Source organism: Cynocephalus volans, unplaced genomic scaffold, assembly GCF_027409185.1.
Source record: "Cynocephalus volans isolate mCynVol1 unplaced genomic scaffold, mCynVol1.pri scaffold_35, whole genome shotgun sequence".
In the NCBI taxonomy this organism is placed as follows: Eukaryota; Metazoa; Chordata; class Mammalia; order Dermoptera; family Cynocephalidae; genus Cynocephalus; species Cynocephalus volans.
The window spans coordinates 1886493-1913419 of record NW_026902463.1 but is presented as its reverse complement, the minus strand read 5'-3'; the positions used below and the strand labels follow the sequence as shown (position 1 = coordinate 1913419).

Sequence of the window (26927 nt, the reverse complement as noted above, 5' to 3'; positions counted from 1 at the left end):
ACAGCTACTGCTTCTATCTAAATCTGCTACCTTTTTCTGGCAAGTGGCAGTGGCCGGGGGTCAATGCAGACAAATGAAACCCCTCAGCCACGGTGCGGTGCCACGGGGAACAGGAGGCCCGTGTGCCCCAAGTGCACGAGCACATGCCAGAGCCCCGAGGGTGGCTCTGTAAGAACACACAGGAGAAACAAAACCCACCCAAGGGGCTTGCCCTCCAGTGCAAACAGCCTGGAAATACAAAGGGCAGGGGAGTTCTACCAGGCAGCTCAGCATGCTGGGTGCACAAAGGAACAGGACTGTTCCTGAGGGCCACCAGGGCCCCGAGATCCCGAAGCTAAGCCCCGGGGGACAAAGGCAAATGTACCCGGCAGGCAAGGGAGAGGGGGACACACAGGGAACACGGTTCTACAAAGGAACAGCCTGTGGCAGAGGAACACTGTGCCGCACATGGAGACCAAGGAGAAGGTGCACACACAAGGGTCTTTTCCTTAGGGTGACTGTAGGGCCCCATCTGCTCAGGACAATCCCACAATATTATGCCTGCTGTCCAGCCCAACAATTAACTAACTTCACACTCATAATTCATTTTCTAAATAATTTCACACACCTAAGAACTCTGGTTTGGAGGATAAATTATATGGTCACACTACATTTTAAGGAAACTGAGTTGTGAAGGGTGTGAAGCAAAGAAGTGGCAGGGCCACATCAGTGTTCCACATGGCACGGATGGCCTGGGAAAAGGGAGGAAGAAAGCCTGGAGTCCAGGGAGTGGGCTCCTGTGTGAGCAAGGGGAGGATGAAAGGGTCAGATTGGAGAGTGGCATGTGCACAGAGGTGCCTGTGATTGCCCAGGGGTGTGTAAGTGTGCAGACGTGTGTAAGTGCATGGATGTGTATGAATACATGGACATGTGTCTAAGCAAGTGGCCATGTATGCTGGTGTGCATATGTAGATGTGAGTGTCCAGGAGTGTGAGTGGGCATGCATGTGAGTCCAAGGAGTGGGCACCTGTGAGCCAGGGGAGGATGAAGGGGTCAGACTGGAGAGGGGATAACGTGTGGACCTGTGTGTGAGCGTGCAGACGTATGCGTGCACACATGTGTGCGCAAGTGAACATGAGTGTGCATGACTTTGTGTGCATGTGAACAAGTATCCATAAGTGTGAGTCCGCATACGTCTGCACGTGTGTGTGAGAATGTGGCCGTGTGGGGGTGTTCATACACGTACATGAGTATCCAGGCGTGTGAGTGGGCATGCATGTGAGTCCAAGGAGTGGGCTCCTATGAGCCAGGCGAGGATGAAGAGGTCAGACTGGAGAGCGGATAATGTGTACACGTGTGAGTGTGAAGATGTGTGCATGCACATACGTGCACACAAGTGTACATGAGTGTGCATGAGCATGCATGATTTTGTGTGCATGTGCACAAGTCTGCATAAGTGTGTCAGCATGTGGCTGTGTGTGGGTTTTCATACACATACATGAGTGTCCAGGCATGTGAGTGTGCGTGCGAGTACGCTTGAGTGTGCCTGCGTGTGTGTGAGTGTGTATGCATGTATGTGTGTGCGTGCATGTGCTCGAGTCTGGAGGTGTTAGTGAGTGCATGCATGTGTGGGAGTGTGGGCGTGTGTCAATGTGCACAAGGGTAGCTGGTTCTGGCTGCGGATGCTGACAGGAGAATCGATGGGTAGGTTTCTTGGGGCCCAGGAATTTGGAGCCAGTCACCATGAACTGTCTCAAGCTGAACCCTCCTGGGAATGGAGCGCCACCTCCACCCACCCGCCACTCTCAGCCCAAGTCACAATTACTAGGAAGCATCGAGAAGTGGCTCAAAAGTCTCAGGAAGAAGTAGGCTCAGCCACATTTCGCTTGAGGCTTGTTCCAACGATTAGCCACAAGGAGAGCCATTTAAAGAGCCAAGTGGTGGCACGGTGGTAAAATCCCGGGCACGGCAGCTGGAAATCACATAGCTATGTGACCTTGTACCCTACGGCACACACAGACTGTGGGCAGCACTATTAAAAGATCGCAGATCATCCAGGATTAGTGGTGAAACAAGTTTAGACCAGAAAACGCAAGTGTCCCTTTGTAACCACAGCCAGATATTCATGGGGCAATGGATACCTGTGCTCCAAAGAACCTTCTTTTGGAAGCAGGAACGCATTGGGCTGGGAGCTGAGACTGGCGGGTAGTAATGAAAGGCAAAGGCACTGAGGACAATGGAATTGAATTCCCTTAAATTGGGGGCATGATGGCAACTCCCCAGGGGCTTTGATCAGACCCCTCTGCTTTAACAGGGGATCCCCAAACATAGTATTTCCATTCTCTGCTGACACTCCCCATCTATTCACTTATTACTCCCCAAACATAGTATTTCGATTCTCTGCTGACACTCCCCATCTATTCACTTATTGCAAGCATCTTTTCCTTTATATCCTCGTACATTTTTTTCATAGCCTTTGCCACAAAGTCCAACATCTAGATCACCTCAGGGTCACTTTTTCTCACTGCCTTCCCGTCACTGATTTAATCCAGCTGCCTAGGGTAGCTGCAACAGTTCAAGAGCAAAGGTCTGCAGAGGAACTGGTCTGCTGTCACGGCATCCTTTGATTCTAGGTAAAAAAAATATATATATAAAAAGGCTCCCACATCACATTCTCATGAACTCAAGTCTGAAACTCAGAAGTCCCACTTACTGTGTGTCCTTGGAAGGTTTTGACTGGGCGGTCACAGCCAAGTCTGCATACATGAATACACATGTCTGTGTTACAGGAGGCAAAGGTAGTGTTGTGCTGCCAGTCCACATCAAGAGCAGGGGCTGTGGAGCAGGAAAGACAGGGAGGACGTTGACATTTATCAGCTGTGCACAGAGCTCACCTGACTTAGAACAATTGACAGCATGGTGGAGAAGCCATATCTAGTAACACGATAAAACATATTCCCTCGTGAACTGACTCTTTGGTTTAAAGACCTTAAAGACCCTCTCCTCCCACATTTGCAGGGACGACAAGATGCCTCTGGAGAGAGGCCCCGTGGCCCTTTCTGTGCCCCACGACATGCAGCATCTCTTGCTCCCACGGCACAGGTGAGAAAGGGCAGGTGAGGTGTGCTGGCTGCCTGCCGCCGCACCTTCCTGCTTGAGCAGTATCACCACGGTGGGCCTTTTAGACTTGCTTTCACAGAGAGAGCAGGAAAAAGAAGAGGAAAAAGATTTCATAGCCTTTGCTCAAGACACCCCAATTAAAAAAAAAAAAATCCTGCAACACATTAATGCATCCCATGGATTCGGGGATAATTAGAGTCAACAAGAATCCCATATTAGGGATGAAATTGGGTGAAAGGTTCAGGACTCGTGAGGAACACCCTCCCTGAGTCCAAGAGACCCTCGGCTCTGCTGAGGGTTTTGAGGTGACTGCCCTCTGGTCACTCCCCGCTAGACCTCTCCATGTCCAAGCTTTCCCAACTCCTTGATCTAGTGTGAGCCCTGCCCCTGAAGGGACCTCAGAAGTAACGACGATGGGAACAATACAAAGGTTAACTAATGCTGCACTTTAGTTACGTTCTCATTCTCTACTTTCTGGGTTCCTTGCTGAGACAGCAGCAGGAAATCCAGACAATTTCCAATGCACCGAAATGCCCAGGGCCATTGTTAAAAGCCCAGCCCTCGTTCTGTCCTCAGAGCCAGTGCCCCAAGATGTTGGAAGAACACGTAAAGACCAGGTGGTGAAGGCAGAGCGGCCAGACTCCATCCTTGTTCTGTCCATCAGTCAGGTCCTGGGGTCTCAGCTGCACACAAGGATGTTCTGATAAGCCCTCAGGTGATGCTGAGCATGGAGTGAGACAAGCCATCTCAGGCCGTCAGCACAGCTACCAGCCAGAGAAGGGGTACAGATGTGTTAGTCCCCATGGCTGTTGTACCTGTGGCCTCCAAGCCTCGTGCCTGTCCACTTACAAGGAGCGGGTCTGCGGCTGAGGGCGACTGCTCCCACCTCCTCTCAGGCACCCACTTGCTCAAGTGATCACTTGGCACTCCGGGGACCTCATGGCCATGCACTGCTCATGTCTGTATAGTCTCTGCTCCCCTGAGGCACTCCCACTGGAACACTCCCTAGAGGCATTTACGCATCAAGTGAGAGGTGACGGCCGGAGGCGGGGGGCTCGGGAAGGAACAGCAAGGGGGAGAGGGAGCTGCTCACGTGATGTGCCCCTTTCCCGTAGGAATCTCAGCGAGTCCCTTTTATTCAGGATCATCACAGGCTGCTTCTGAGAAAGAGAAGCTCTGGAATTGTGCCCTGTGCTCACAGAACCCTGACTGGGAAAGCTCATGGCCTGAGGGCTGTGAACAGTGCCTCACTAGAGCACACGTCACACAGAGAACAGGGTGCTGCCTACATAGCGTTTCGGGCCATTGTAACCAGGTAATGTCTTCAAGGGCCAGGAGCTCAGTGCTTTGAGGCTTAGCCATCAAGGTCTGACCAACCTCTTATGATACGAGCTCTCACCATTCCTTCACTGATGGGAACGGCCCCTGCCTGTGCTGTCCGTGCAAACAGTGCAGTTTGTGCTGAGCACCTGCTTGACTCTGGGAGTCTAGAATCGGGCATGGGGTCGGCAATGGGTGCCTCCATGTGACCAGCCCCAAATGAAAACCCTCAGCACCAAGTCTCTAACGGGCTTCACTGGAAGACAGCTGACTTCTGGGGGAATTAAGCAGATCCCGTGCGACTCCCCGGGGAGCTCACGTCTGTTCTCCCTGGGACTTCATCCCTCATGCCTCTTCCCTTTGCTGATGTTGCTTTGTATCCGTTCCCACAAGAAGTTTAGGTGTCTATGCTGAGTCCTGTGTGTCCACCCAGCAGACTGCCAAACACGGAGTGGTGTCAGGGACCCCAACACAGCAGCCCTCCCGGAGCAGCAGGACAGAGAAGCCTGCCCTGGCTCTTTGGCTGGTGTTTCCAGACTCGGGAGCAGGTGGGTGTTGAGGCGTCTGTACCTTGCAAACCTGAACGACAACACTTAACATAAAATGGGTCTCCTTCCCACCAGCGAGGTTCCACAGGCTGCTCCCTCTGTGCATTCACAATTACTTTAAGGGACATTTCACAGAACTCTGAATCATTCCTTTTAAATTACAAAATCAAAACAAAACTAACCTGAAAGGAAAGGAAACTGTTGTTTGGCTTCTCCTGTGTGGGCATCCCAAATGATTGTTGTCTGCACGCCACAAACAAAGGAAAAAGTTAGTAATTATTCTTCTTGCAAAGTTTTCTCATGAAAAGTGCATCATACAAGAAAAGACAGTGGGCCCTTATTCCTTCTAAACCACCACAGTCCAATAGAGCTATTCCTTTAATTTTTCCGGGAAGCTGTAGGAAGTTCAGGATGAGGACAGGTCATATTAGTAGGAGAAGGGGAAGCAGAGGGGAGTGTTCTTTTCTCTGTAGTTTGGGGGTTTTTAGTGGCTGGCTGGTAAGGGGATCTGAACCTTGACCTTGGTGTGACACCGTGCTCTCCCCAAATAAGCTAACTGCCTAGCAGTGTCCCACAGAGGTATCATGTGAGTCACTACACTAATTTTTAATTTTACAGTCACCACATTAAAAAGAAAAAAAGAAACTGGTACAATTCATTAACAGTGTATTTTATTTCACTCCAATAATGCCAAAATACTATTGTTTCAACATGTAATCAGTATAGAAAAATATTAATGAGGTATCTGACATTCTTTCTTGCCCCCCATCCTAGGACTTGGAATCACAGCGTGTTTTACACACAGCAGTTTGGACGGCCACATGTGATGACCTACAGCCACATGAGCTGGTGCCTACTGCAGCGGACACAGCAGCCTTAACTGATAACTGAGAAAACTACCCAAATCAGTGGTGATGCCCCCTCATCCCAAAACGCTAAAATACCTGTACCAAAACATATCTAAATGTCTTTCCAGCAGTTTTCCAAATGAAGAGCTGCACAAACAGACATTTCTGGAAATTCCCCTCACCGACCATCCATGAACCAGGACCACGCGATGTGAAAAAGCCATCGGATTATGCCCGGGTCAGGCTCTGATTTACAGTAAGGAAAAAGGTGATCGGCAACTCGGAACACAAAGTAAATCATGAATTCTGATGAACTTACTGATGCTAGGAACATACTTAAAGCAGCAGCCAGGGGCAGCTCCATAAATACCATTGGAATTAAGTGTTCATTAACTGGAATTTTCAACGACATTGGAAACTTTACACCTGTCTGTCAGTGGGACTTCATAAAGATTTCATTTTAAGAGCTGGTTATGTTTTCGGTTGATTGTAGAAACATTCAGAGGGATCACTCAGAGCAGCAAGTGTCTTTTAAACATGGTATTCCTACATTTGGGGTCAGCTCTAGACCACCTGTCACTGTTTGTCTGCAACTGTTTTCTTAATTTCTCAAGCACAAACAAATGTGGATTATATATTGTGAGTACAATCGGTCCTTTAATAATGGGCGGGTTAGGTTACCGACCAGGACACAGTTGAAAATCCACGTGTAACTCTTGCCTTCCCCAAAACGGAACTACTAATAGCCGACTATTGATCTGACTTGTTACCAATAACATTAACGTTCAAATAAAACATGTTTTCTGTGTTTTATATATATATATATTATATACTGTATTCTTACAATAAAATAAGCTAGAGAAAAGAAAATGTTATTAAGAAAATCATAAGAAAGAGAAAAAGACATTTATAGCATTGTGCAGTATTTACCAGACCAAAAAAGTACCATGTATAAGTGGACCTGGGCTGTTCAAGGGTCAAACTGTAAGTAAACTCACAAATGTCTGATACATTTTCACATACTACAATCAGTCACTGGAACATTTAGTTGACGTTTATGTTAAATATACATTGAACCAAAGAAAACATTTCACAAAAGCTTTGAGAATGTGAAATATATTTTTGTCACTTTGGGTTAAGCATACACTGAAGGTCACACCAGCATCATCATAATTTACATTTTCTCCATGGGTATTATGTTCAAGGACACTGTTATTATTCCTGCCATGATTGACTAAGGAGTAAAGAGGGACATACATGACCCAAAAGACTAACATGATTCCAAATACGCATTTTTTACTGATCGTACAGTCCGTCACCTGGTAGAGTCAAAAAAAATAACAGGTGAGAAACACACAAATGAATGTACAATAAAGATCCGCCAGGTGGTCAGGTGGCCAGGAAATGATTTAGAATGCTCGGCAAGTCGGAGGGCAGAGTTACTGGTAACCAGGGACTGATCCTCCTCCACGCTGCACCAGCTGTGTGTCACTAGACAAGGTAATAAACCTCTCTGGCGCTCCAATTCTTCCTCTGTAAAATGGAATTGAACATACTAATGCCTGCTTGCTGTAAATGTTAGCGATCATTTTCTTGAATTATTTTCATAATTCAAGTGGCAGTTTCCCATGGCCTACTGAAGGCATGACAGAGTGCTGTGTATGCGTATTAATTGAAGTAGAACATCTTGGGAAAAATTAGATGGTAGTTACACGACACATTTAGTGTGTCAACCACAGCAGCTTATCTTTTCTTATATTATAATAAATTAGGCTCCCAAGTCTGAATGAAGAGTTTCTTGGCTTAAATATAGAGAAAAGGAACAAATGATTCACTGACCTACACTGTTATATCCACATACAGGTGCTGGCACTCTTTCTGTCATGGGGCCCCTGGTAAATACCTTAAACTTTGAGGTCCAATGGTCTTCTATTGCAACTCCTCAACTCGGCCACTAAGGCGTGAAAGCGGCTACCGACAATTCTCAACAAATGAGAGTGGCTGTGTATCAATAAAACTTTATTTAGAAGAACAGGTGATGGGCCAGTTATCGCCTGTGTGGGCTGTACCCTGCCAAGTGCACCCATGACTTCTCCAAGAGTGTGATGATGTTTAGAGTTCGTTTATTATTTTATATTAAATTTTACACCTTGAATGAACAGAAAGCAGTAACAGAGTAAAGTTTTCAAACTATCATGAAACCAGTGTAGTTTCTGTGGGGGAATGGTTCTATGTCTCCTTCCTCTTTGTTCTGGGATCTTCCACCCCATGATGGCTTCGAGAGGCACCTGGCTCTAAAGCCATCACATCTATCTGGCAGCCCTGTCCAAGTGCAGAGTAAAGGAGTCCCACTTTGGCTCCGTGGCCTGTCAGGGGACAGTGCCCTGTCCCTGGGTCCGTTTTACTCCTGCTCAGGAATTGTGCAGTCTACAGTGGGAAAAAGGAGCTTATCAAATTAGGAGAGCAGAAGTCTGCTAAGAGAACAGTCTGTGTCACTAACATCAGTCTAGGGGTGAAAGTTTACACAGAGCACACCCACACCCCCTGCTCTGTCCAGCCATTGATAAACACAGTCTGGAGATTTTCCTCTCTTTATCATTAAACTATGAACCTCAAAAGAAGAGACACTTTGCACAGAGGTCTGTAGAACAGTGGAATATACTGACAGAGATTACATGGTAAAATTAACACGAAGATCAAAATTACAAAAACAAAACCTATACAGGTCCTTTTGATTTCTTAAGGGGAAGGAGAAAGCCTAAGAATTCAAAGAAAACATCGTGTTATCTGGAGAATGAAAATAAACATGTATAGATCGAAAGTATTTGTTTTAAGTTAATACTCACTTTGTCTACACCAGCACTCAAAATATAATTCCCCTTTTTGTTCCATTTCAAGGCAAAGATGGGGTCTCTATGTTGGCCTAAGCTGCTGGCCAGATTACCTGTTATGTAAAACAAATACAGACAAACATGTTGACTTCAAAGTCATGGTCTGTTCACTTCACGGTTACATACAGAAGAAGGTCCTGTCCAACCTCAACACGACAGACACAGGACTACCGTCTTCCATCCATATCCTTGCAAAACGGTCATATGAACCTGTGGCCAGAAGCGTCCCATTGCTCTGCGGGCCAGAAAGAGACACAAACCCACAGAAGCAGCTTAGTAGTGGTGGCACCAGAAAAGCACACAGAAATCGCCAGGATCCCAAGTCTAGAATATTCCTAAGCCGATAACTGATGCCACATTAAGAGACTAACGGGTCATCTCTGACTACTTCAGCACACACTGCTGTTAAATTAAATGCAAGACATGTGGACCAGGAAGTGAGAAAGCCACACTGGACCCACTCAACATGTGTGCTGTCTAATTAAGGACAGAATTTAAAATACCTACAGAAAGTCATCCTAAGACTATGCAGAAAGCAAAAAGAAGTTGAACGGCATGTGTCCCACGTATAAATGCACTTAGCTGCTGGTCCTGAGCTCTCCAGGTGGAAAGTTTTCTTTCCTGGCTGCTTGTCACAGCTCCCCAGCTGAGCCTTCCGGGGGTCCCACCTTCACGCTGTGAGGTCCCCCTCTCAGCGCCATCAGGCTTGACTCGCTCATGTGTGCTGACCATGGGAAGGCACGGCCACCCAACACCCAGCTCATTCTGTGCCCGCCATGGCCTAAGCAGGATCTCTTGGAGATGGAGAGCACCTGTGAGCCCACAGCACAGGGCAGGGCCACCACACATTTCAAGGGGCCTGGGGGGTGGAAGATGCTTACGTTCCAGTCCAGTGAGGTGACATCTTTGTTACTGGGGACATCGTGTCCCCCCTCCCGTATACATTGCCTCAGTACAAGCTGGGTAGAGTCCCCGTTGCTGTGTTCATTAAGGTTCCATATCCTGGCCGTCGAGTCTCCAGACCTGCAGAATAAAAACACACGCACGTCGGCTCTTGGTGGGAACAGCTCTTTCCCCCCCTCCCATCCATCCCCCCTCCTCTCCTCCCCACCTCCGCATTTATCAGTTTTAAATGTCTTTGATCCCCATCCCATGGAGAACACGGCGAGGAATGTCGACTTCACAATCCGAGACACACAGAGCTGTGGAGTTAACAGGACCTGCTCGGGATCTGCTCATGTCGGGAAGACGTGACACACGAGGTCAGACAACAGCACGTGTCCCTTGAGGCAGAATGCCAGAAGCGAGCAGGGGTTCCCCTGACCATGGAGCGTCCCGCCCCTGACATCCTCACCCAGAAGCCAGCAGATCGCTGACAGGGTTCCAGGTACAAATGCACACCTCGGACTCATGGCCCCGAAGGACTGTGGCTTTGTTGTGTGGAATCTCAACGTCCCAGTCAATTTGCATGGGTTTTGAGTGATTATCTGTTGTAGGAAACACAAAAAGGCATATGGCTTATCAATAAAAAGGAAACTCATTCTCAGGGGGCTTCTGTTTTAGGAACACCTTGTTTTTATGTACTAGGCGATACCATCTCTGATGATTATAACTAAATCATGGGTTTGTGTGATTGGGTATTTTATGTCTCTTTGTATTTTGCCAGTCTACAAACTTGAGTGAGGAATACACTAATTTATTCCATAAAACTGGGGCCAGTCAACTATGACCCATGGGCCAAAATCTATCCTGCTGCAGCCTCTCCTCATAAATAACGTTTAAGTTATTTACCGACTCCCATATATTTATGCATTACCTGCAGCGACTGATATGGGTTGAACCGTGACCCCAGTACCTCAGACGGTGACTGTATTTGGGGACTGGGTCTTTAAAGAGGTGATTAAGGTAAAATGAGGTTGTTAGAGTGGGTTATAATCCAATACAACTGATGTCCTTATAAGGATTGGAGATTAGGACAGAGACACACACAGACGGACGACCATGTGAGGACACAGTGAGAAGATGGTGTCTACTAGCCAAGGAGAGAGGACTCAGGAGGAACCAGCTTGCCTCACCTGGAGCTCAGACTTGCAGCCTCCAGGCCTGCGGGGAGAAATGTCTGCTGTTTCTGCCGCAGATCTGCAGTACTCTGTCACAGCAGCCCGAGCAGAAGAGGACAACTGCTTCTGCATTTCAAGACAGAGTTGGGTCACTGTGACAGAGACTGCCTGGCCCTGAAAGCCTGTGACAGCCACTGTCTGGCCCCTTAGGGAAAGTTTAGTAGCCCCTGCTTTATGGGAAAGAGAAGGCAGCGGTCCGATCTAACTAGCACAGAGTCAGCAGCAGCTGACAGTTTTGTAATGCTGTGTAGAGTTGAGTCTGCTGTTACATCTTCTTGTTCAGGTATTTTGGTGGAAAACCCCAGGAAGAGAAGGACTCACTTCTCAGTGGCAGGTAACCTAAGATCCACTGCTTCTGGGTCAACACATAAAAATATGAAAATTCCTGGTGACCCTGCTTGGATTGAGAAGCCTGACACAAAATCTTCACAGCCTACCCTCAGGAACAGCGGGGCTGTGAAAAAACCCTACTTCTTTTATGCTTCCCAAGTTCCCATGTGGCTGGGAGAAGATGAAGATAAGCAAAATGATCTTCCATGTTTGGTGGATCCATCCCCTGGAGATGGCGAGAGGACAGCTGGCGTCCTAGCCAGCCGTGCAGTGGGGGCCTGGGACTCTGTAGAGGCGTGCAGAGTAGGCTGTCACCTGCTCACTTATCCACAGGCGGCCATGGCATACTGCAGCCCCAACAGGCTGGTCTGCAGACCAGGCGTGAGGTGCTGAGAAGGGGGTTGAGCTGGCTGCTGCAGAAATTAAGAGCAGTGAGCGAGGGTGTGTTAGCCACGTGCACCAGCAAGAGAAGGAGGCTGGGCTCCCTGGGGCAGGGGTCAGTGCCCAGACGCAGCCTGGGTAGAAGAACTCCCACTCCCACGGCCACTGCAGGGAACAGCCTCCAGAGGAAACGACCAGAGATGGGGAACGGGTAAGGAGCCGACCTCAGACCAGAGGGGTGGCAGAATGGCTCAGGTCCTTGATGGAGCACAGGCATGCCTTGCATTCTGACTTTGGGTCCCAGGACATGGCACCTCTTTTGTCTCTGTTGTTCTAGTTTTAAATAGATTTTCTGATGTGGGAGTTAGTTGGTGGAAGGTGCACCGGGCCTGAGCAAGTTTTGTGATATGATTGTCGAGCTCTGACTCATCTGCTGCATACTCTTGGGCGATTAGCTAACAGGTCTAACCTCCCGGGGTTTTGCAATGACCAAGTAAGATGATGCCTGGTGTTCGGGGCGTGGTGCCCTTGCACTGACCATGGGCTCGACTACTAGACCATAATTTGGCTGAAAACCCTCTGCATGGAAGGCTGAGAGAGATACTTGCTTATGTTGGACAGTGATCATCTGGTACTTGTCCCTGTTACACGCGAGCCCTCAGGAGCAGGGCAGCAGGATTTCATAAAATCCAGGATGTGTGTCGAGAAGGTCAGGTCTAAGGATTTAGGTGACAAACGGGGAATGTGAAGGTCTTCCGGCCGTACAGTAAGCAAGCACTGGAAAGCAACTGGTGAGAAGTTGACAGCAGGCAGATCTCTAAGAAGTCGTTGCATTCGCCCAGCTTTACAAGCACAATAAAGCGCCAGAAGCCCCACACTTAATTATTGCGTGTGCTCGTTCTCCTCCCCGTTGACCGTGGCCTCTCCGTTCTTTGGTGGATTTTGCTGGGAAACTGCTGCCGGGGCTGCCGTGTCTGCCATGGCTGCTGCTGCAGCCGCTGCTGCTGCCGCTGCGGCCGCCGCACTGGCCTGCTGCTGCGCGAGCTTCTCGCGGAACGCCTGCTGCTGCGTCTGCACCACGTCGGGCATCACAGCGTCTATCAGGGACAGGGACTCTATGGGGCTGCTGTCAAACACCGTGCCATCCTGAGAAAGTAAGCCAAGGGCAGCCGTCAGCAACCGCAAAAGAGGACATCGAGGACCAGACTCTGCCTTCCAGGTGGGAGAGGTGCAGGAAGGTGGCCCAGAAACAGAGACGCCTGGGAGCTCAGGGGCTGGGGTCGGGGGTCGGCGGCATCAAGCAGGTGCCCGGACTGTAGGGGCAGGGCAGAGGGACTCCATGGTGGGCCAAGGACCGGGAGGTGGACAAGGGGAATCGTCGATGAAGAACTAGGTATGGTGGCTGTCCTGAGGGAGACCTGATATTTGGTAAGTGTCAACCTGAACTGGGTCATTAAGGATATGTGAACGTGTCTCCTTTATTCCTAGACAAAAGTGCTATATCCCTGATGCAAGGATTCTCAACAGGGGCAGGGGTGTGTGTATGGGGGGAGTAATTTTGTCTCCTTGGAGGACATCAGGGAATGACTGGAGACATTTTTCATTGTCACCACTTGGCAGAGGGTCTACTGGCAGCTGGTGGGTGGAGACCAGGGATGCTGGTCCACATCCTCCAGCGCACAGGACAGTCCCCACTACAGAGCAGGGTCCAGCCACAAATGTACATAATGCTGAGCAGGAGAAACCCCGTCTGGTGCCACGGCAAGTGTGGAATCTCTTAGTACCCACTTTTGTGGGAGGAGTAAGTCTTTGGAAGCATCGGCCCCGATTTAGAGATGCCTGCAACATTCAGGATTTCCTTCCTGGTGCACGTGCCCATCTGATCTAATAAATTAAGCACTTGCAGCTACTTGAAACGATGCCCTGGGTTCAGGGTTTAGACCGAATACAGCCACGATACAACCGACAATGACCTCGTTTACTTCTGATTCATATTTTTCTGTTTTTTTTAAAAGCTGACCGGTAAGGGGATCACCCTTGACTTGGTGTTGTCAACACCACGCTGTACTGAGGGAGCTCCAGTCTGGGCTTCTGATTCACATTTTTGTCTGAACATCTTTCGATTCTCTGGTACTATCAAAAAAATTTCTGTACACACTTAAAAGTAAGACGTGCTTTCTAAATACTCGAATCACATGAAACCCTCATTGCTCCGGGTTCTGCCTCGTGGACGGAGAAACACATTTTTGTGTGCTCTGAACTTGAGGAAGGCAGGATAGAACTGGGACACGTGGACTCATCCGTGTGGGACTCAGCTGAATCCCGAGAGCACAGATGAAGGGGCCAGGGAGGAGAAGGGATCTGTTTAAATCCCAAATAACTGACTTTCAAAATTTCTATCAAATCGGCACAGCCCCAATCTAGAAGGTGGCAGGGGATACAAGAGAATCTGTATCATTTTAATTGATGGTTTTTGTTCCATCCTTCCCCGGATCAGCTCCACAAAGAGCACAGTCGTGAAACCAGCACCTGAAGTCACTTTAACACAGGGCCATCATCTCTCTGTCCCTGACTGTCCCTCTGGTTATGCCCTCTGTCAGGCTCCCAGGAATGCTTGGAACCAGAAGCGTTTCACAGTGTGAAATTTTTTCTGAGTTTGGAATACTTGCATTATACTTACTGGTTATGCACCCCAAATCTGAAAATCCAAAATCTGAAATGCTCAAGTGAGCATTTCCTCTGAGGATCACATTGATGCTCAAAAACTTCAGATTTTGGAACATTTAGGACTTCGGATTTGGGATGCTCAAAGTGTAACAAAAACCAAACAAACAACCCCAGCTTGCTCTCAGACGCCTGCAGGAAGCACACGCGGGCTTTGGACTGGGGTCCCGAGACCCCGCTGCTGGGAAGCCCAGCCCCGCAAACATAACGTACCTCGTTGATGCTGATCTCAGCCTCCACGTACTGCAGCCCCTTCTGCAGGATGGAGATGAGGGCGGCGGGCGGCACCAGCGTCCCATTGATGTTGGACTGGCTGATGTGGCTCTCGATCCCAAACGTGAAGGCTGAGTGGGAAAAACCTGCCGCGAGAGGGAGGCCAGGCAGGTGAGACCAGAGCAGGAAGAGCGGGCAGAGCCAGCAAGCTCTGAAGGGGGCAGCGCGGATTTCAACCACGCTTCATTAACGGGGTGGCCACTGCTGCAGGACTGCGGCTTCCGATGTGGGGTCAGGCAGGCAGGAAAGGGCAGGGGTAGAGAGACGAGTGTGAGATCAAGGAAGACTGGGGAAGGGATGAGGTTCCTTCATGGGAGGACCCTTTCAGTGCTATTAAGAAGCAAAAGGGAACAGAGTGGAGGCTGCCCCACGTGCCCTGGATGGCTGTCTCTTGCAGAACTCCAACTCTGGGAGTCCCCCGACCCCTCGGTTCACATATTCTTTGCGGGAGCTCAGTGCCGCAGCCTCTCTGTGTCCCCTTCCTCCCCCAATGTGTCTCCGTTACTGCCTGTGTGGGAAGCTGCTTGGCAACTCAAAGGAATTTTGGATGAAGGTTTTTAAGGAAAAGTTCAGGAGAGCCAGGACGGCTACTGCTTGTGGATGACAGCCGCGTTGCGAAAAGAAGGCAGTGGCATGAGGCATGGAAGGAGGTGCTGGGGGTCCACGTAGGGGTCTGAGGGCAGTGGGGAAGCTGCAACACCCCCTCCTCAAGGAAAGGAAAGTGGCCCCCTGCTGTCGGTGGGGGGATCTCTGCAGCTGCAGGTAAAACAGGCAGCCCAGTCTGGTGGGGCTTGATCGCCCCGTGTGGACCACAGGCGGCCCTGGGGTGCTCGAGGTCTCGTAAACCCAGGGAGGTGAATGCTGTAGGGGCATCCGAGTAACCTGGACCTCCATGCTCGGCTCCCCGGCCAGAGGTGGGGCAGGGCCTCTCACTCCGTTTCTATTGTCTGCTGATCGGGCAGCAAGGGTTCTCAAAGTGACCACTCCTCCTGACTTGGTTCTGCCCACTGTTTATGGCGACGTTGTCGGTTTGCAGGCTTAGTCCCTGGTTACCCGAGCAGGTGGGAGCCTTTCCACCTGGCCTGGCGATTGCTTCCCTTCCACCCTCCCTCAGTCACCCGAACAGAGGCAGCGGGATCAGGAGCGTGAGGGCTTGGCTCTCATCAGATGCAATATCATCAGCCCTGCTGCTTCCCGTTACACAAATCGAACTGACTTTGCAATAAACCAAAGTCTCACTAGATGGGAGCACAACTCCATGCAAGGAGGAGTCTGTGTCTGTGCTCTCCTGCCCCGTTCCCTTCTCACTTCCCTATCCACTCGCTCCTCCCCAACCCACCCCGTCCCTCCCTCATCTCCCGGTAATAACGGATGTGTAAAATAGGTAGTTTATATTGACGGGACGGAACAAACGTGGTAGATGTCATTAATTCTGCACTCAGTTGCATACAGCCCTGTAATTCTTTACAAAACCATACATAAATTAGGTTGCAAGGCTTCCTCTCTTCTGCGTTTTTAGAGGATACAAGCACAGGCCCTTTACAGTAGACATTACCTTTCCCTTCTCCCCTGTTTTCTTTCTCTTTACCCACCTTCCTTTCACTGACCCACTCCTAGCAAAACAAAACAAGCCACTCCTGCGTTCAACCAGTGACTCCCCTGTATCTCCACCATGCTCTGCAGCGTTATAGCTCCAGGCTTTCCTCGTCCAGGTTTCCAGCAATGCTGATCAATGGATGGAGGGCTATGTCTCACCCTCCTGGTATCCTGAAAAGACCTCATGCAGGGCTATGACACTGCAGTCATAATAATAATGACAGCCAGCCTTCACAGGGTACCCACTCTCCGCCTGGCACTGCTTCTGGGGCTTTATTCGAATTCACTCAAGCCTCCTGGCAGTCGTTCCCTCTGCCATCTTTCCCTTATTCCTCTGCTTCCCCATTCACAGAATAAGTCCCCGAGATCTATCAAGGGTGACTGATGGGCACACATCGCTGAGCTGGTAGGGGTTGGGCTGAGCTCCACACCCCGGCAATGGGACACAGTGCTTAGTCACTGTAAAACACTGTTGAGAAACATCTACTAAATGCTTCAGAGCACAGCATTTACTGCTGATGAGGGCTCCTGACAAACAAATCTCAGTAACTGCTGGAGCAATTGTGCAAGAGAAGTCCGGCTTCTGGTGTGCAGATGCTCCTCGACTTACAATGATGTCATATCCTGATAAAACATCGCGTGTTAAAATACTGAAAGCCCAAAGTGCGTTTAATACACCTAAACCACCAAACATCACAGCTTAGCCTCGCCTGCCTTAAATGTGCTCAGGACAACTACTTTAGCCTACAGGTGGGCAAAATCACCTCATGAAAAGCTTGTTTTATAATACAGTGTTGAACATCTCACGTCATTTACTGAAAATCATATTTAAAGAAAAATCAGAATGGCTGTATGAGAACTCAAAGTACGATTTCTACTGAATCACATTTGCACCACCGTAAAGTCAAAAAGTCATAAATTGAACCATAGCAAGCCAGGGACTGTCTGTATTTCACTCATTCACTCACTCATTCATTCAAACGTTCTCTCAAGCAACACCGGGCCACAGAACTAATGTTTAAGGATGCATGCTCCGAGAAGCACAGCTGATCCTGACTGCATTGCTACCTTTAGCCAAATCTGGGAGCTTTGTACTCATTACCTAGATCTTTACATCAGCTGTTCAGAGCCGGTACTGTCTTTGTTTTACACATAAGAAGGAAAAATATTGGAGAAATTAGGTAACTTGCCCAAGGTTCACACCTGTGATGAGAGGCTGATCTAGAATTTGAACCCTAGACCACGTGATTCCAAGATTCATCCTTTTACCCTACATTGTAAGACCCGCAGGCACAGGAAGCAGAATTCCTGCGCCCTCTAGGCTGACGCAGATGGCACTCCCACCTGCTGCCCGGCTGCACGGCTGGCAGCTCAGAGCTGCAGCATCATTGCAGGGCCAGATAACATGGAAACGGATGCAGAGCCCATTTCTATTTCTAACCACAGACCTGAGTACGCCCCTTATTTCTCTCTTGCTCTGGGGTTTTAAGTGTTGAGTATATGGTTTGACTGCATCACTTTCTTACGTTTACGGGATGATGCTCTTTTGTGGGGATTCCAACTCTAGACTGCATTGATGACGGTACTGAGTTGAGTCTTCTTGGAAAAGGGACGGAGCAGTAAGTTGGGCTGAGGGTCTAGGAGTCTGAGCTGAAAACTCTCTGCTAGAACGAGTTTCCCCATGGCAGCCGAATGACGAGGAAAAGGCAGGATAAAGATCTACAGGGTACCATTACCTTGAACATTTTTGATTAGCCTGGGTCTTCTACTGGAGACAGCGGGTAATCATGACTGGAAATTAGGCACCTCCATAAAGACTCGCAGTCTGTACGTTCCACATCCCTATTCAAAGAAGTTCTCCTAGTTGCTTAAATTCATATTAGTTGCATCTCTTTGGATGGATCTGTATACGAACTCTAAATCAATGGTTTTTCAGTCCATTAACTTGTAAGACTTTCTCGCTGAGTCCTGGCCAGTCTGATGTCATCGAGACCGGAGGGGGGCTCGATGGGGAAGACATTGGGGACAGTCACGATTGCTGGCTTCTATGTGTGCCCTGTCATCGAGCATCTGAGCCATGTCACTCACTGTGCCTGGGCCTCTGTTTCCTCTTCTGTACTGTGGCAATAAACGGGACCTCAAGGAGCCGGCAGAAGAGCCAGATGCAAGAGCAGCTAGACCCCAGACACTTATGGGTCAGGACAGAAGACCACGAGCTAGAGGAAACATCAATTTTTGCATTTCTTTGTTGGTACAATGAAGATGTTGGATGAAACGGCTGCTAGGACTCTTTCCAGTTCTGATATTCATTCTGCATCAGGGAGGTGTCTGCTATGGTCTGAATGATGGTGTCTCCCCAAATTTCATGTTGGGAACTAATACCCATTGTGACAGTATTAAGAGGTGGGGCCTCCGGGAAGTGATTAAGTCACGTCTTCTCCATGCTCATGAATGGGATTGTGTCCTTATACAAGAGACCCCAGAGAGCTCCCTCGCCTGTTCCACCATGTGAGGACACAGTGAGAAGACACTGTCTGTGAACCATAAAGCAGGTCCTCACCAGACACGGCATCTGCCACACCTTGATCTTGGACTTCCAGCCTCCAGAACGGTAAGCAATAAATTTCTGTTGTTTATAAATGACCCAGTCTAACGTATTTTGTTATAGCAGCCTGTACAGACTAAGACAATGCCCAAGGACTATGTAATTGAGGCCTGCTCAACTACTTCCTCTTAGGCCACAGTTGCTAGATTGTGGCCACGGCCAGGTGCTGTTTAAGGTGCTGTCCTGGAAGACGTGTACTTCCAGGAAGGACACTTCTCTTCCAGGGTGAGCCGACCTCCACCACTGCCAGCGTCCCTCCCCTCCAATGGGACTCCAAGGCTCATGAGCACATCCGCTCACAGTCTGCTGGCATGGTGAGACTTCTGTACCTTGTACCTCTCAGCTGTCCCACAACATTCAACACATCTCTTCTACCCAACAAGACAAAGGTAGGCACAAAGATCAGAATGTCATTGGCAGATGCAACACTCAGGACTGCCCCAGCAGCAGGTGCAGGAGTAGTTAAAAGGGAGAAGTACAGAAAGCGTGGTGGTGGATGCATGAAAGATCCATGTGAGGGCAACGAGTCAGTGTCCTTGGTGCCTGCTGCTCAGCTATCCAGAAGGCATTACGGAAGCCAGCAGTCTTGCCAGCACTTAGCAACTGTATCCCTGATGCATCTCCACAGCAGCAGCATGGCTGACCTTTGGGCTGGATCATTCTTTGCTGTGGGAGCTGTCATGTGCTTTTGCAGCCTGTTGAGCAGCGTCCCCAGCTTCTTTCCACTAGATGCCAGTAGCATCCACTCCAACTGGGACAATCAAAAATGTCTCCAAACATTATCCAGTCGACACTGCTGTGGTTGAAAACCAATGACACAGAGGAATTGACCCCCCAAAAGACCACTATCCACAGCTCTATTCTACTCGTCTTTCTGCTTGTTTCTGGATTGTTGCCAATGAAAAGCAAGTCCATGTCTACATGCAATTGATCACAAACTTTAGAGAATATGAAGTAACAGACAACCACCAGGTGAGGCAAAATTATTCCCAAGGAAAAAAAGACACAATCAAGATAAACTGAGGAAGGCTTAAAATAAGGACCACATGCTATGAAGAACGGTCGGATCTTCAAAAGGAGAGTCCTGTCCATTTGAAGAGAAAATTGCCTTGGTCTCACAAGAGAGGAAACCATCTGTGCATGAGTTTGTCTCACCTCACTAGGGAATAAAAACACACCCAAAACAAACCAAGTACACACTTTGTTTCTTAAAATTAGAATACTGCCTACCTCTACGTCTTTCACAAATGGCTTCACAAACCATTTCAGTTGTACACTGACCCATTATGCCCAGTTAATGCAGACCTGATTTATCAGCAAACTTTGCTAAATTATCACCCTCCAGCCCTTAGAAATACTGCTTTTTTTTTTTTTTTTTTTTTTTTTTTTGTGGCTTTTTCGTGACCGGCACTCAGCCAGTGAGTGCACCGGCCATTCCTATATAGGATCCGAACTCGCGGCGGTAGTGTTGCCTCGCTCCCAGCACCACACTCTCCCGAGTGCGCCATGGGCTCGGCCCAAAATACTGCTTATTTGACAGAGAAAAGCAGACATTTAATACTCAGGCAGCTCTGAGGTTAGTTTTGCATCTTCAGCTGAAACAAATACCAAGGGCACCATATTGTGGCATTAAAAACAAAACCTGTATTGAGTATTTAACAGACTTACATACTGACAGCTATCCAGTGGGCACAGTCTGTTTATTTCAAAATGGTCTACACTGGCGCTTGACAAAGTGAGGCCCGCAGGCCATATCTGGCCCACTGACTGTATGTATAAACAAAGTTTTATTGGGACATGGTCACACCCATGACTTGGTGTATTGTCTATGGCTGTTTTCATGATACAAGGGCAGAGCTGAGTAGTTGCAAAAGAGACCATACTGCCCACACCGAGGCTGAAGATATTTACTATCTGCTGCCTTACATGAAGAGTATGCTAACCCAGTTATATACACGCACATATATCCATGGTATCACTAAGCCTCCCAGATCCACTCTTCTCTCCGTATCCATGCTAGCCACCAGACTTTTCTCTTCTCTTTGCCACTACTCTGATCCTGGATCCTTACTCTCTCCCAACCCCTCTTTCATTCCTCTGTTTCTAACAGTCCTGATAATAACGTGATGCAACACAAAACCATCACAGCAACTTTGCTGTTTCACCGCAAGCAGCCTACTGCGCTCCTTCCTGCCTGGGCAAACCCCCAGCCTCAGCATGGTCTTCCAAACCTCCGCTGTCATCTCTCCCGTGCCTTGCTCCAAGCACATGCCTCCTTTCCGGCAGGATGACTTGGCTCATTCTGGTCTCTCAGTCTAGGTCAGCAGTTTCTCAAAGGAGGGCAGTTGTGTTCCCCAGAAGAAGACACTTGGCAATACATGTTGAGTATCCCATATTGGAAATGCTACAGATTTGGGATTTCACATTTTGAAATATTTGCATATATATAATGAGATATCTTCGGGACGCAACCCAAGTCTAAACAAGAAATTCATTTATCTTTCTTATATACCTTACACAGACAGTCTGAAGGCAATTTATACAATATGTTTAATAATTTTGTGCATGAAATCCATGACCTGTCATATAAGGTCAGGTGTGGGATTTTCCTCTTTTGATATCATGTCAGTGCTCAAAAGATTTGGATTTTGGAGCATAGTGGATTTCAAACTTTTGAATTAGGGATGCTCAACTTGTACCTGGAAGCATCTTTGGTTGTCATAATGGGGGTGTGTGTGTTCGTATGCTGTAGGCATCTGGAAGGTACAGACCAGGGATGCTGCTAAACATCTCCCACTCACAAGACAGTCCACCTCAACAAAGAATGATCCGGAACAACATTTCAAGAGTGCCAAGGTTTAGAAACCCTGCTCTCACCCCTGTGGACACCTTTTCCTTCTGGGTAATTATGGCCACATCTTGGAGTCCTTTCTACACCCCAGTGTGACAGGAAGTGACTGTCACTATTGTCATAACAAAGGACTTTCAAGGAGACAGGCAAGACTTGAGTATTTAGGCACAACTGCACAACAGTTAGGAAACTGAGTTTTTAGACAAGGGTGCCAGTCAGAAAACTTTCAGCCATAAATCTATACCTGAATCAAAAAACAATTAATTATTTGGAAATATTTATAAACAGCAACAGTAAAGCTAATGACAGTGGGTGCTTACTATGTGCATCAGCCCTTTTCATGAATTAAGTCAGAGAGATCTGACAACTTACGAATTGGTCCAGTTAAATTCATGTTGCAGATGAGGAAACTGAGTCATGTAGTGGTTATGTGATTCCTTGAGGGTACGCAGCTAGCAAACATCCAACTGACCCTTGAATCCATGCTCTTAACCCACACACCATACACTACTGAAATGTGCTTTTAAACCTTTGATGACTCAAGATGGCATCCTCTTAAAAGAGGAAGGAAACCATTTGTAACATAGGGTCTAGTGTCTCCTAAACGCCCGGGCGCTTACCACCACTTAGAAGCCCCAAAGAGGAAGTAAACAGGTCATAACACTTTGCTCTGAGTTTCTGTTCTTGCAGGAGGTGGCAGGAAGTCATGAACCATGAAATACTAGACTGCCCTCAAAGGTTTTCCAGCAGAACTGCAGTTGCCTGGAACGGTGCCTGCTCTGTTCTCAAGGTTGGGGCCAAGGTGACTCAAGGTGGTGGAGGGTACTGATCAAAATAAAGACGGGAGAGGGCTGTGGAGATATAGTGGGAGCTGGGCCAGATAGCCAAGGAGAAAACACACACGGAAATACACGCTCACACTCTCTCTCAGAGTCAGAAAGAATAAACAGAAAAGGTGCAAGAATTCGAATTTGCATCCTCCCCTTGGAGCTAATTTACTACCATCACTTTTGTTCTACAGAGATGGATTGGTCTCACCAGACAACTGCATTTGCTGCCCGAGAAGCGATCCTTAGCATATGCAAACCCCAGCTTCATCAACAGCAAAATGTATGAAAACATGCTGAGAATTCTGTTTGATTTTGCAGTCTAAATCACTCGACATGTTCCTATCTGCTTTACATTTCAATGTGTGTATATATTTGTAAAAAATCCTCATGGCCCAGGGCCTGACTCCTACCCTCATTCTGTCCACATTTTACTAGAGTACAGAGTGCAGTGGTAATGTTTTCATGTGTGCAGACCTGTTCGAGATGACCCACCATACCATGGAATTTAGTGTAAAATGGAACTGCCTTAGAGGGTGTCCAAAGGCAATACCAGAAGGATCTCATTAAAACAGGGTTTCACTTCTAACATGTGGCCTGGACCCCAAGGGTGGCAGCTGACTATAGCTCGGGTGGCTGACTATTGTGGCCGGGAGCCCCTGCCAAGACAATTTTAATATCCTCTAAGCATGGGAAACATGCAGGAGGGGAAAGCGTACTCAGGTCATAAACTAGACTGCTACTTCTTCCCCGGTCAATGCTGGGCCGTGGGTGAGGGGTCCCTGTGAAGGGGCCCGGGGCTGGTGGGGGAGGCTGCTTTCCTGCAAACGCCCATGGGAAGCCCAGTGGATGCAGAGGAGGGGAAACCCAGCCCTACTTCTAGTCAGGGGCTCGGCAAGGCAAGGCTCAAACAGTCTCGTCCACAGCACCACAGGGGGGTCCCCAGCAGTTTTGAACCCTTGTGCATTTGGGATTCAACGTCTGCAAATCAGGAAATAAGAGCATGGATGCCAATCTGGATATTTACTGTGGACAGCACTGTTAAACATCACAATTAGAAAAACATGACTTTGAAAATACTGAGAAAGCAATTTGGAAGACAGAGGAAATAACTCACATTTTTATACAATCAGCTCAACTCCTATCCTGACACTGGGGAATTCTCTATAGCCCCGTTACTCTAGGTATACTAATTTTTATGTATAACCCTCATGATCATAGAATACTGCATCCCTGTTCTTTTTTACCTAACATGATATAAGCATTTCCCCCAGGTGCTCATTGGTCTTGGCAGCCACCATTTAGGTTATTAACTGGGTCATTTTTTACTCAGACTACCTCCAGGTTTAGCTTAAAAAATGAATCAATGGCTTCTCACTGGACGGGGTCCAACATCTGAGCTGGTGTTCACCTGCTGCCAGACCCAGTTTCCAGAGCCTCCTCCTCTTCCCTCCCACCATGTATCCAAGGGTTCCTTCACCAAGGTGGTTTCTTCCCTACACAAGCTGGCTTAGCTGTGCCTCAGGGCCTTCCCTCAGGCTCCTAACGGTCCTGGGAAAGCTCTTCTTCCTCCTTTGCCTGAAAAATTCTAGCTCAAGACCCAGCTCAGATGCCATCTCCTCTGTGTGCCTTTTCCCGGACCCCTGGGCCCCTCCGTGCACATGTGGCAGGCACTTCTAATATTACATTTATGAGCCTGTGCAAGAGCTGACTGCTTTGGTATCCATGATCCTCTGTAGGTGGGGAGAAAACAACGAGACGTCCTCTTTTCACCCGTCCTTCTGACCCTAGTACCCAGGGCAGTGCCACCATCCATGGGACAACCCAGCAAGAGTTGTGTGGAACTGAAAATTGGGACAACTGCTGTATTCTTGGACACCAAGAAGGACTCTTTCATGGCATCCATATCCCCGGTAGTACTCAAAATGATGTTAGGCAGCACGGGAACAAACGTCTGAAATTTTAGTAGTTTATTTTAAGGTGCAAAGAACTAATGTGTGTTATGCAAACAGAACAGAACTAAACAGAACTAGTTATACTAATATCTACTGGTACATTTAAGAAGAAGTAACTGCATCAGTTTAAGAATACTAATACATATTAATAAAATTCTCCAGGCATATGCAAATACGGCAAAAATTCAGATGAAGAGGAAAGAAGTGCGTTTGGGAAATACAAGATCAGAGAGCAGGAGGACCACGGAAGTCTTCAAGGGGAAGGCAGGAAAGAATCCTCACTAGACACACACTGGCACCTGAAGGGGGAAGAAATTCTCAGATTGTATGGGGCAGGGGTTAGTAAACTACAGCTTGCGGGACTAATCCAGCCCTTTGCCTGTTCTTGTCAATAAAGTTTTATTGGAACACAGCTAGTCATATTTGTTTATTTTCAGTGGCTGTTTTTGTGTTAGAAGACAAATGCATGGTTACAACAGGGACTGCAATATTTACTATCTGGCAGTTTACAGTTCCCTAAATACTGGTCACGGGAAGATATGGACTAGGAGATGGGACTAAGAGGTCCTTAAGAAAACAGTTTCCAAAGCCCCAACCTTTTGTATAAGGCCAGCCAGCATAAATCTAAGATCCAAACCTGACACGGATATTCAAAAAGAGACATCAGAGCCCAGTTTTTCTCAGTAAGATAAATGTGAATATATCCAAGTATTAACAAACTGAGTTCAGCTATGGAGAGGACAGAATGTCCTGGCCCAGTGAGGTTTGTTCCAGGAACACAGGGCTTAATGTTAGAAAATAAAGAAATAAATTCACCACATGAATAGAATCAAGGGAAATCATTTAAAAGAAGAAGATTCAAGAGGTATGTGAAAAAATGCTCAGCATCACTAATCATTAGAGAAATGCATATCAAAAGTGCAATGAGATATCACCTCACACCTGTCAGAAAATTATTATCACAAAGATGAAGTTTTTGGTGAGAAAAGACCGTTGTACATTGTTGGTGGGAACATAATTTAGTACAACCATTATTGAAAACAGTCATTTTTTTGAGGTTCCTCAAAAACATGAAAAGTTAAATTACCATGTGATCCAGCAATCCTACTACTGTGCATATATCCAAAGGAAATGATAGCAGTACGTGAAGGAGACACCTACACTTCCTGTTTATTGCAGCAGTATTCACAGTAGCCCAGATATGGAAACAACCTCAAGTGGCCGTCATCAGACAAATGGGTAAAGAAAACGTGGCATATATACATGGAACACTACTCAGCCTTAAAGACGAAGGAAAGCCTGCTCCCTGTGACACTATGAATGAACCTGGAGGACATTAAGTTAACCAACATCAGCCAGGCACCAAAAGACAAATGCTGCATGAATCTTGCTCACGTGTGGAATTTTTAAAAGTTGATCTTATAGAAGCAGAAAGGAGAATGGTGGTTACCAGGGGCTGGGCGGAGGGGGAGTATTGGGGAGATGATGGTCACAGAATACAAAATTTCTACTGTACATCATTGTGGCCACAGTTAATAAAATTGCGTTAAATTTTGAAAATCACTGAGAGTAGACCTCTCCCACAAAAAAAGTATGTGAGGTGATGTGTATGTCATGTTGTACAAGGTAAGGATATACAATTTTTATTTGTCAATTTAAACAAACAAACGAATAAAAAAGACTGCAGAGCCAGATGGCCCTTTCTGAAGGCCAGCTCTATGACCTCCCAGTGTGACCTGGGTGAGTCTGGACTTCTGCACACCTTGGGTTTCTCATCTGTAAATGAGGGATGGAGCCGTTTCTACTTCTCAGGGATTGGTAGGAATAGTTTCAACTGTGAAGAACGTCGAAGCATGCCTGGCACACAGTAAGTGCTCAATACATGTGAACTATTGTTATTATAACAAACAAATGAGGAGGGGGAATGAGCTGTCTTTGATGGGGTGGGGAGTGCATGCCTGAGGGAGTGTGGGGTGAGGGGATTGAACACAGGGAGGCAGCAGGAAAGAACTGTTTGAACACGATCCTGATGCTTTTAGATTAAACAGCACTACGGTCTGAAAGTTTGTGCCCCTCCCCCTCCAGATTCATATACTGAAATCCTCACCCTCATGATGATGGTGTTGGGAGGTGGGGCCTTTGGGAGGTCATGGGGGTGGAGTCTTCATGAGTTGGATTAGTGTCCTTATAGTAGAGGCCCCAGTGAGCTCCCTCACCCCTTCCACCATGAGAGGGCAAGGTGCCATCTATAAACCCAGTCCCACTAGTTTCAGCTTTGGGGATGTTACTTGCTCATCAAGTGTCATGGTTTCTGCCATAATTATGTGAAAGCACTTTGGAAAGCATGAAGCACTCTACGAGGGTAAAATAGTAATATTGTGTTTATAAATATTAAACTATATTACAATTTCATATAATTTTGATTCCTAATATGTCCATAATATAGGTCTAATTCAGGAATTTATTTTTTCATGTATTTTCAAACAAAGACATTGATATCGACTCGGTATGATTATATTAACATTATTCTTGCAGTCCATAATTCATCCTTTGAATAAA

At 47.5% G+C, this 26927-nt stretch overlaps 1 pseudogene; it reads right to left on the bottom strand.

Annotated features, from left to right (window-relative positions):
• The window catches only part of LOC134369089 (F-box-like/WD repeat-containing protein TBL1X), a 31684-nt pseudogene that overhangs the window by 1943 nt on the left and 2814 nt on the right, over positions 1–26927 (bottom strand).